Source organism: Nuphar pumila, chromosome 5 (assembly GCF_984573655.1).
Source record: "Nuphar pumila chromosome 5, dmNupPumi1.hap1.1, whole genome shotgun sequence".
NCBI lineage: Eukaryota > Viridiplantae > Streptophyta > Magnoliopsida > Nymphaeales > Nymphaeaceae > Nuphar > Nuphar pumila.
This window is the reverse complement of record NC_143253.1, coordinates 113444295-113452765: the sequence shown is the minus strand read 5'-3', so window position 1 is coordinate 113452765 and position 8471 is coordinate 113444295.

Sequence of the window (8471 nt, the reverse complement as noted above, 5' to 3'; positions counted from 1 at the left end):
AAGTCTCCAAGATCTTGAGCATGACTATCATTAAATAGCTTATCAAAATAATCTTTCCATCTCTCCTTAATCTCCTCATCTTTGACTAAAACCCTTTGCGTTTCATCTTTGATACATCTAACCATACCCAAATCCTTCGATTTCCTATCTCTCATCTTTGCAAGCCTATAAATATCCTTCTCGCCTTCTTTGGTATCCAACTTGTCATAAACCTCCTTAAGACCTGACCAACCTTAAGTATATATATATATATATATATATATATATATATATATATATATATATATATAGTGCTGCTTTTCAATGTTTTACGCCATGGTTTATAAAATCAGACCCTATAGATGTGATTCATGTGTTAAGAATCGGCTGTAGTTCGATCATTTGTTTTTGATAAAAAAATACTACTATAGGCTATGGAATTTATGAAAATTCTAGGCCATTGATTTTTGAAGCCTTATAAAAGCCTGCTTATATATGGTAATCAGATGAAGTAAAAGCTTATTCTTACTAAATAAACCAAACCATGTAAATTTAAAAAAAAAATCTAAAAAGTGAACAAAAAAAATTAAGTTGTCTGTGCTCTCTATCCGGGTAGGAGGAATCAATCACTTGTATGTATATATAGGGTTAATTATAATATTTAGTGCCTTTGAAGGCACCAAATTATATAGAGCTATTGAGATGAAAAATCATACATTTTATTTATTTTTAAATTAAATCTTATAGATGTGATCTACAATGTTTGTTTAGTGGGAAATGAGTTTTCAATCATATGATTGTGACATATAAGCATTTTTTAAGGTCTTAAAAGATGAACGGTCTACAATGCACTAAAATTTAGTGACTCAAAAAATCATATTTTCGAATTAAAATAACACGATCCAAGATTTAATCCTTAGCAAACAAACCTTCCTCAACAGATCTATGTGGTCAGATTGAGTTGATAAGGCTTGAACCTATGATTTTCAGCTCAATAGTTGTATATAATTTGGTGCACTCAAAGGCAACAAATATTAACCCATATAGGTTAATATTTGGCTCTCTATTTGACTTGGGCTATCACTAAACCTGTTGAGTTAATAGGTTAAATATACTATTTTATCTTTAAGACTCTCTCCTTTGTTTTACCTCTTTCCCTTGTCATGAAAGTTGCTGTTCAACTCTTCTCTCCATCCATAACGAGACCCAACAGGGACTCCTCTTCCAATCCCTTGGACACCCATCAGTGCTCTCTCTCTCTCTCTACGGCGGTTTCTCCAGTACCTATTCTGTACCGCCTCCATTCAGGATGACGTTGTCGTCATAATATAATTTGTGATTTTTTTTGTCCAGTACCGCATGCAAGCATGGAGGCTGTGCAGCATGGCATACATGCAATTAGGGGTGTCAGTGGGTCGGGTTTGACCCAGACCCAACCTGTGCCAACGCTATAGGGTCAGGGTTTGGTGATAAATAAGAAGATCTGATTAGAATCCGGGTCAGACCCGAAGGGTCCGATTAATACATGGAGCCGGGTATGGTTTGTGAAACGTTATACCAGACCCGGGCCTGACCCAAGTTCCGATTAAGATCCACAAATTTTCAATGTAAAAGCGATAAAAAATACTATTTTACCGGGTCTGGTTCATGTAGTCCTTATTGGATCCGGGTATGGTTTCTCTTATGGTGGGTCCGATTAGTCGACCCAGCCCAGACCTGGTACCATCATCTCAAATCTGGTTTGAGTCTGGTTCCACCTGGGTTTGAACCAAACCAGACCCATTGACACCCCTACATGCAATGATCTTGTTGATGTTACAACATGATATCAAAGTTTCAAGGCTGTGGAACAAAAGAATCATGGCTATCACAAACTATGATACTCTTGTCCAGCACCATCGATAAAGGGGATTTCCTCTCCATGGCACCAGATGTTTGATAACTTTTCCGTCATCAAGGCATGTTAACCATTATGCAGCTCCACTATAGCAGTTTAAAACTTATGAAACATTTTCAGAAGTTACATCTTTTTCCTAGGTCTACAATTAACATGAACACTGCCTTTTCAGACAGAACTTCAACTTTCCTTTTGTACTCATCAATTCTGTTCTTTTTTCCCTTGCCTCAGAAGTTACATCTTTTCCCTAGGTCTCCCTTCATTACACCAAGTCGCCAACCCCTGAACCCAAAGATCTTGGAAAATAATCAGCAGATTGCCATGTGGCCAGGGAAGATTGTGTTGTTACTTATTATTGCTAGCAAGTTTTCCTTATTTCTATGATACGACCTTGTGAAACCATGTTGTTATCATATTCCAGATGTGGAAAAATAAAATCCATGGTAAGTTCTAATCCAAAATATGCAAAGTCAAGAACATAATGAAAGATATCTGCAAACTATTTTTCATAATGCTTCATTGGTTAACATAGAAATCCAGGATATAAGCACAGTGGAAGATAAGTTTACTGATTTGGATGATCCTTAAATCAAGTTATGGCTTTCTACAACTGGCTAGACCTCCTGATCAAATAAATTCTTAGTATGCAAATCCAGGAATACAAACACAGTGAACAAACAATAAGTTTACCGCCTTGAATGACCTAGAAGTTACAATTCTATATGAAATTGATCAGATCACCGGATCTCAAATAAGAGCTTAGGTGGACAAATTATTACTCTGGAGTATGCCTCCCTTTGGGTGGGTAAACACCAATGCCTCCTATTCATCTAGAATAGCTGGTATAAGAGGAACCTTCAGACCTGATTAGTGGAAGGTGTTCTTGGCCACAAACTATGGAAAAGAGAAGCCTCATTTGGGTTCAACAATGGTCTATCAATATCTAGATTCACAGTTATCTATGAGATGTTTAGCGGAATAAGTCCATCTTTGCAGTTCATGCAGAGGTTGAAAACACAACAGGCATATTTTTGAATCTACATACATGTCCACATACACAGAGATGCATAGCATTGTGGATGGTTTATAAAGTAAGAGATGTACTACCCAATATTACTGTCTTTAAGTCTATAGGCATTCACTCCTTAATGTGCATTTTGACCTTGCTATTATAATTTTTTGCAAGTTCAACAACTTGCTATTATAAATTTTTGTATTTGATTAAAATAACCCAAAATAAAAAATAATAATCATAAGAGAAATAAAGGAGAACGAAAAGAAATCCACCATTGATACTTATCGTTCCATGATAGGATCTCATTCTCAATCATAAAATTTTAAGAAAATGTCATGGATCAACAGGCACCATAACAGAAAAAAAAATAGTATATTGCAAAGAATGCATACAGGGATTCCGAGTGCAATAGGATCCACTGGAGTATTGAAAGGTAGTGCTGCCTCCATCTTCATAATTTTCTTAATCACCTAGTAATGAAACAATATAAGATAGCAAATATAGAGAACAACGAAACTGCCATAAAAGTAGAGTAATGCAAGACACGGTGTAAGATGCCAAATATAATGAATAATGAAAATGCTATAAAAAATTAAAACATGAGGAAGAACTTCATGCAGTTTATTTATCATACAGCCAAGTCTGCACTCAGTTCCTTCTCATTGTATCGAGGGTCTCTACATCTATCCATCACATTAGCTTGCCCTACTGTAGTCCGATGTGGATCACCCATCAATGGTGCATTTGCAACATGATCTTTTTTCTCTCACTTTTTGGGACAGCTCACTGTGAATAGCTGCTGAACTGTTTGTCTTATCATTGAGCTTGTCAGGCACTGAAATACTCGATGTACCTGAACCCTGAGGACTGGAACCTTATGCTACCAAATTTTTTTGAAGACTTTCCAGAGACAATTTCTGATTCAGGCAATGGATTAAGTTTGTCTTCAATTTTTTCATTAGTTTCAGTCTCCCCATGTAGAGACACCGCTGGACTATTATGAACTGCTTCTGAAGGTGTGTAGTTGACGTCCATGGATTTTGATGACTTAAGTTTCACTAGTACACGCCCAAGTCCTGTTTTTTCTGAAACTTTCTCCATCTCCTCCAAATCATTGTGTCTACCACTGCTTATCTCAACAACGCGGAGAAACAATGATCCGCTTTCACTTTGAGAATGCAAGGGAGCTTCATTGTTGACACCAGTGTCATCAGCACCAGACTCATCTTCATTTGCAGCTGCAATGGCTAATTGCCCTTCATTTTTAATAACAGACGACTTCTTATGCTTGCCTCTAAAGCCACTTTTACGCTTCATGCAACTGTATAAAACAAGATTGCAGCACTTATTGGATGGGAATATGACTCATATTTACATATTCACCCTGTGGCAGACCGTCACTACCAACAGAGTACCATCCTGTCTTCGAGTTATGAATCCTGCAAAAAGAAAGAATTTGGTCAGAAAATATCACCGCATTATAGTAATAAAAGACATTGTAGGAGCAAATAAGTTTTAAATATTCAAGCACAAGAGAATTTGGAATCAAACAAGATAGACCAGGTAGAATTTCACCATCTTAACCAAGGGGTGCCAGGTTTGAATCCCCGGCCTGGCTATCCTAAATATAAGCACAAGAGAAGTGATTTTTTGTGACTTCCAGAGAAAGATACTCATCTGCCAGTCATAGAGTGGAGCTGGTAAAGGAACAGAAAAATTAATGCACCTGTGCAGGAATTGGAAACCATGGAATGCATTTGAACAAAACTTACAGCCAGTGCCTTTACCACCTTCAAAATTTCAATTTGAATAAGGAGACTTAATGAATGACATGTTGCGGGGGCCTGCGCACAGAAACATCAAATACAGATGCAGTTGGAGAGCATACCTGAGGCTGCCATCGAACTACCGGATGATGGCTGGTGGTTGGCGCTGGTGGTGGAAGCAGGATGAGCTTCGCTCCTCAGCCGAACTACTGCCCTCCAATGAGCGCAGGCTCCCTTTAGCAGTCGGTGAGCAGGATGACTCTTCTCTCTGAATGAAAAAATACCGGATGAAAAGGTAAAGTCTATTGACCTTTTTCCTTTTTGTTTTTTTTCTGATTTTTACTTGTACAGGGTCGCTCATGGATACCCTCTTTTATAGGTGCAGCAGAGGATCGGTTTGCGTAACTGTTTCCTTCCTTGATTCTGCGCATGTTTATTGGAAGGAACACACGTATCGAGAGGTTATCCACATTGTGGGTAACTGCCACTCACCGTGGCTTATCCCAACATTCTCTCACTTGTTCCGACGATAAACCCTTAACAAGAAAACTTTATAGGAATGACTTGATGAATAGATTGGCCTTTACAATCTATTCTATAGATCCTTAGTTGAATCTTGAATTCTTATGAGATTGACAACAAACAAATAATAATGAGAATCAATGAACTAAATGTGATATGCATGTGTCAAAAAGAGTTCAATAAACCCATCCTCAATACATGTTCAAAATATAATACCGGTGCTAGCCCTTTAGTAAGAAGATTAGTAATCATCTCTTTGGTACCAATACTAACAATATGCACTAGATGATTCTTTGTCCTTTCTTTAACAACAAAGTACTTTAATTTCATATGCTTACATGACGTAGTACTTTTTTTGTTGCTCGAAAAGGACACCGCAGCTTCATTATCACAGTAGACCTTCAGTGACTTCTTAATGGAATCGACCACCTTTAATTGTGATATGAAGTTCTTCAACCATATGGCCTGCGAAGTAGTCTCGTATAATGCTATGAATTTTGCCTCCATGGTGTGGGTAGTAGTGGTCATCTTCTTCTCACTCCTCCAAGAGTTTGCGCCCCTAGCAAGTAAGAAAACGTACCCAATAGTAAACTTTCTACTATCAAGACATCTTCCTAAGTTTGCATCTGAGTCAGTGTTATTAAAAACGCGCCTCAAGGCGCAAAAAGCGCGCCTCGCCTCAAGGCGAGGGCCTTTGTGCCTTGAGGCGCAGGCTTGAGGCGCAAATGCACAGAGGCGTACGCCTCGAGGCGAGGCGCGCCTCAGGGTGAGGCGTGCACGCCTTATTATTATGGTCAAATGAGGGTCAAAGCCCTCATTTGACCATAATTAAAATCTTGCCCCCGACCCTAACGAGGGTCGGGGGCCCTAAATAGTCTCTCGCAGCCCCTCTGTCCCTCGTCTCTCACAATCTCTCCCTCTCTCTCGCAGCCTCTCTCCCTCTCTCGCAGCCCCTTTCCCATCTCTCTCTCTCTCTCTCAGACTTTTTTTTAATGACAAGGAACTCTCGCTGAGAACTGGGTCACTTAATGGGGGGATCCCACTGAAAGGTAAACCCTGGGTGGGGTCACCAACACCCAAGCCATTACAGAGCTACCGGGAATTCTGTGAGGTCAGGGGTACCCTTTACCGACCCCTTAGATGTTGTTCAGCCATGCAAAACCACCGATGGTTCTCTCAGAGGGAACTTGTGCTTACTCCATTGTCCATTTTGTATGCTCTAGATGCTGTTTTTCTAGAAAATGGATGGCTCAAAAAAAACTGTGGGATCCATAACAGTAAGGGAAGAAGCAAAGCAAGGAAGGAGAATATGTAGTCAGTGCACGTCTCCTTGAGTTGGGACGTTGCAAGTTCGAACCCCAAATGGTATGGTTGTATTAACTGGTAGGGGTCTGCCTAACCCCAACTTTCGCTGTCGATAAAGAATAAGTAGTTATAAATTGAGCAAGCAGCTGCTGAATTTGTTCAAGCAACTGAGAGTGAGCAGCTGTCATTGGGTCAGAGGAAGTCACTCTCAAAAGCATGACTTAGGACCAGTAGAGCAAATTTTCTCATTCCCAACAGTATTACCTGTGGTGGATGGTGCAGAAATAACAAATTTCTTCTTTTTTCAAATTGAGACGTATACATCATTTGTTTCAATTTCAACTCCTTATGATAGAATTCACCTTATGGTGCTCATCTCATTGTCAGAATGGTATAGAGTAGACCACCTCACTGCAACCAACACTAAATCGTATGCAACTCTACTTTATTTGTCTCTTCAGCCATAATCTCAACTAAGGTCTAAGTCAAAGAAAAAAAAGCCACTATAAACTATAGCAATTCTTACATTATCATGTTGCCTTGATTTCCTCCAGTTGATGTCTCTCTCATTGATGTTTTGCTTCAGTTTTTTCTCTCAACATTGCAAATATTCTGTGAAGTATGATTAGTTATTGTTGATATGAAATTCTGTGCAGAATTCTGTCTCCTAGTTCTGTTTCCCGTGAATTAATGTACCCCAGAAAAGATACTAATATAAGCTAAGGTTTTGTCTAAATTTTTCTTTCTATAAAAAAATATAGACATTATTTTTTATACTAATTATCTCATATTTTTTTCCGTATTTATTTGAGATTTTTTATTTCGTGTTGGTTGGTGCTTCATCAATAAAACATTTCTTATTTATTTATAATTTTAGATAATTTTATAGTTTTTTTAAGATTTAAAAAAAAAAAAATTTGAGGCTTACGCTTTGCGCTTCAAGGCTTACGCCTCGCCTCAGATTTTGGTGGAGCGCCTCGCTACGCCTCAACGCTTTTCACAACACTGATCTGAGTAGTCAATGACCTCGAGGTGATCAACTTTATGATACGTCAACATATAGTCTTTTGTCCCTTACAAATACCGCAAGACTTTCTTGGCAGCCTTTCAATGGGGTATGTCTGGGTTAGATTGAAATCTGCCAAGCACCCCAACTGCGAAGGAGATATTTGGACGAGAACAAGTCTGCGCGTATTTCAAGCTGCCAACAACTGATGCATATAGATGAGCGCTCATCTGTGCTTTGTCAATATCGTCCTATGGACAATCTTTTAAGCTCAATTTGTTACCTTTTGATATGGGTGTTGAACTAGGAGAACAGTTCTCCATCCCATATCTCTTTCACACCTTATTTATGTAAGATCTTTGGGAGAGGCCTAGAAAATATTTTGTTTTGTCTCGACGGATCTCAATGTCAAGTACATAAGCAGCCTCACCCATATCTTTCATATCAAAATGCGATGCAAGAAACTGTTTTGTCTCTGAAAGTAACTTTATATCGTTGCTTGCAAGCAAAATGTTATCAACATACAATATCAATATAACGAACTTACTCTCACTTTCCTTAAGGTATATACATTGATCAATAATATTTTCTGTAAACTTAAAAGTCACAATAACTTGGGAAAATTTAATATACCACTGTCGGGAGGCCTGTTTAAGTTCATATATAGATTTGTTGAGCTTGCAAACCAGATTATTATTTTAAGAGAAACCAAGAGGTTGATCCATGTATACCTCTTTAGTCAGATCGCCGTTGAGGAACATTGTTTTCACATCCATCTGATGTAGCTCCAAGTCATAATGAGCTACGAGGGTCAAAATTATTCTCAGTGACTCTTTAGTTGAGACAGGAGAAAATATCTTATTATAGTCAATGCCCTTCGTCTGGGTGAACACTTTAGCAACCAAACTTGCCTTATGTCTCTCTATGTTACTTTTGGAGTCTTTTTTGGTCTTAAAGACCCATTTACACCCAACGGGTTTT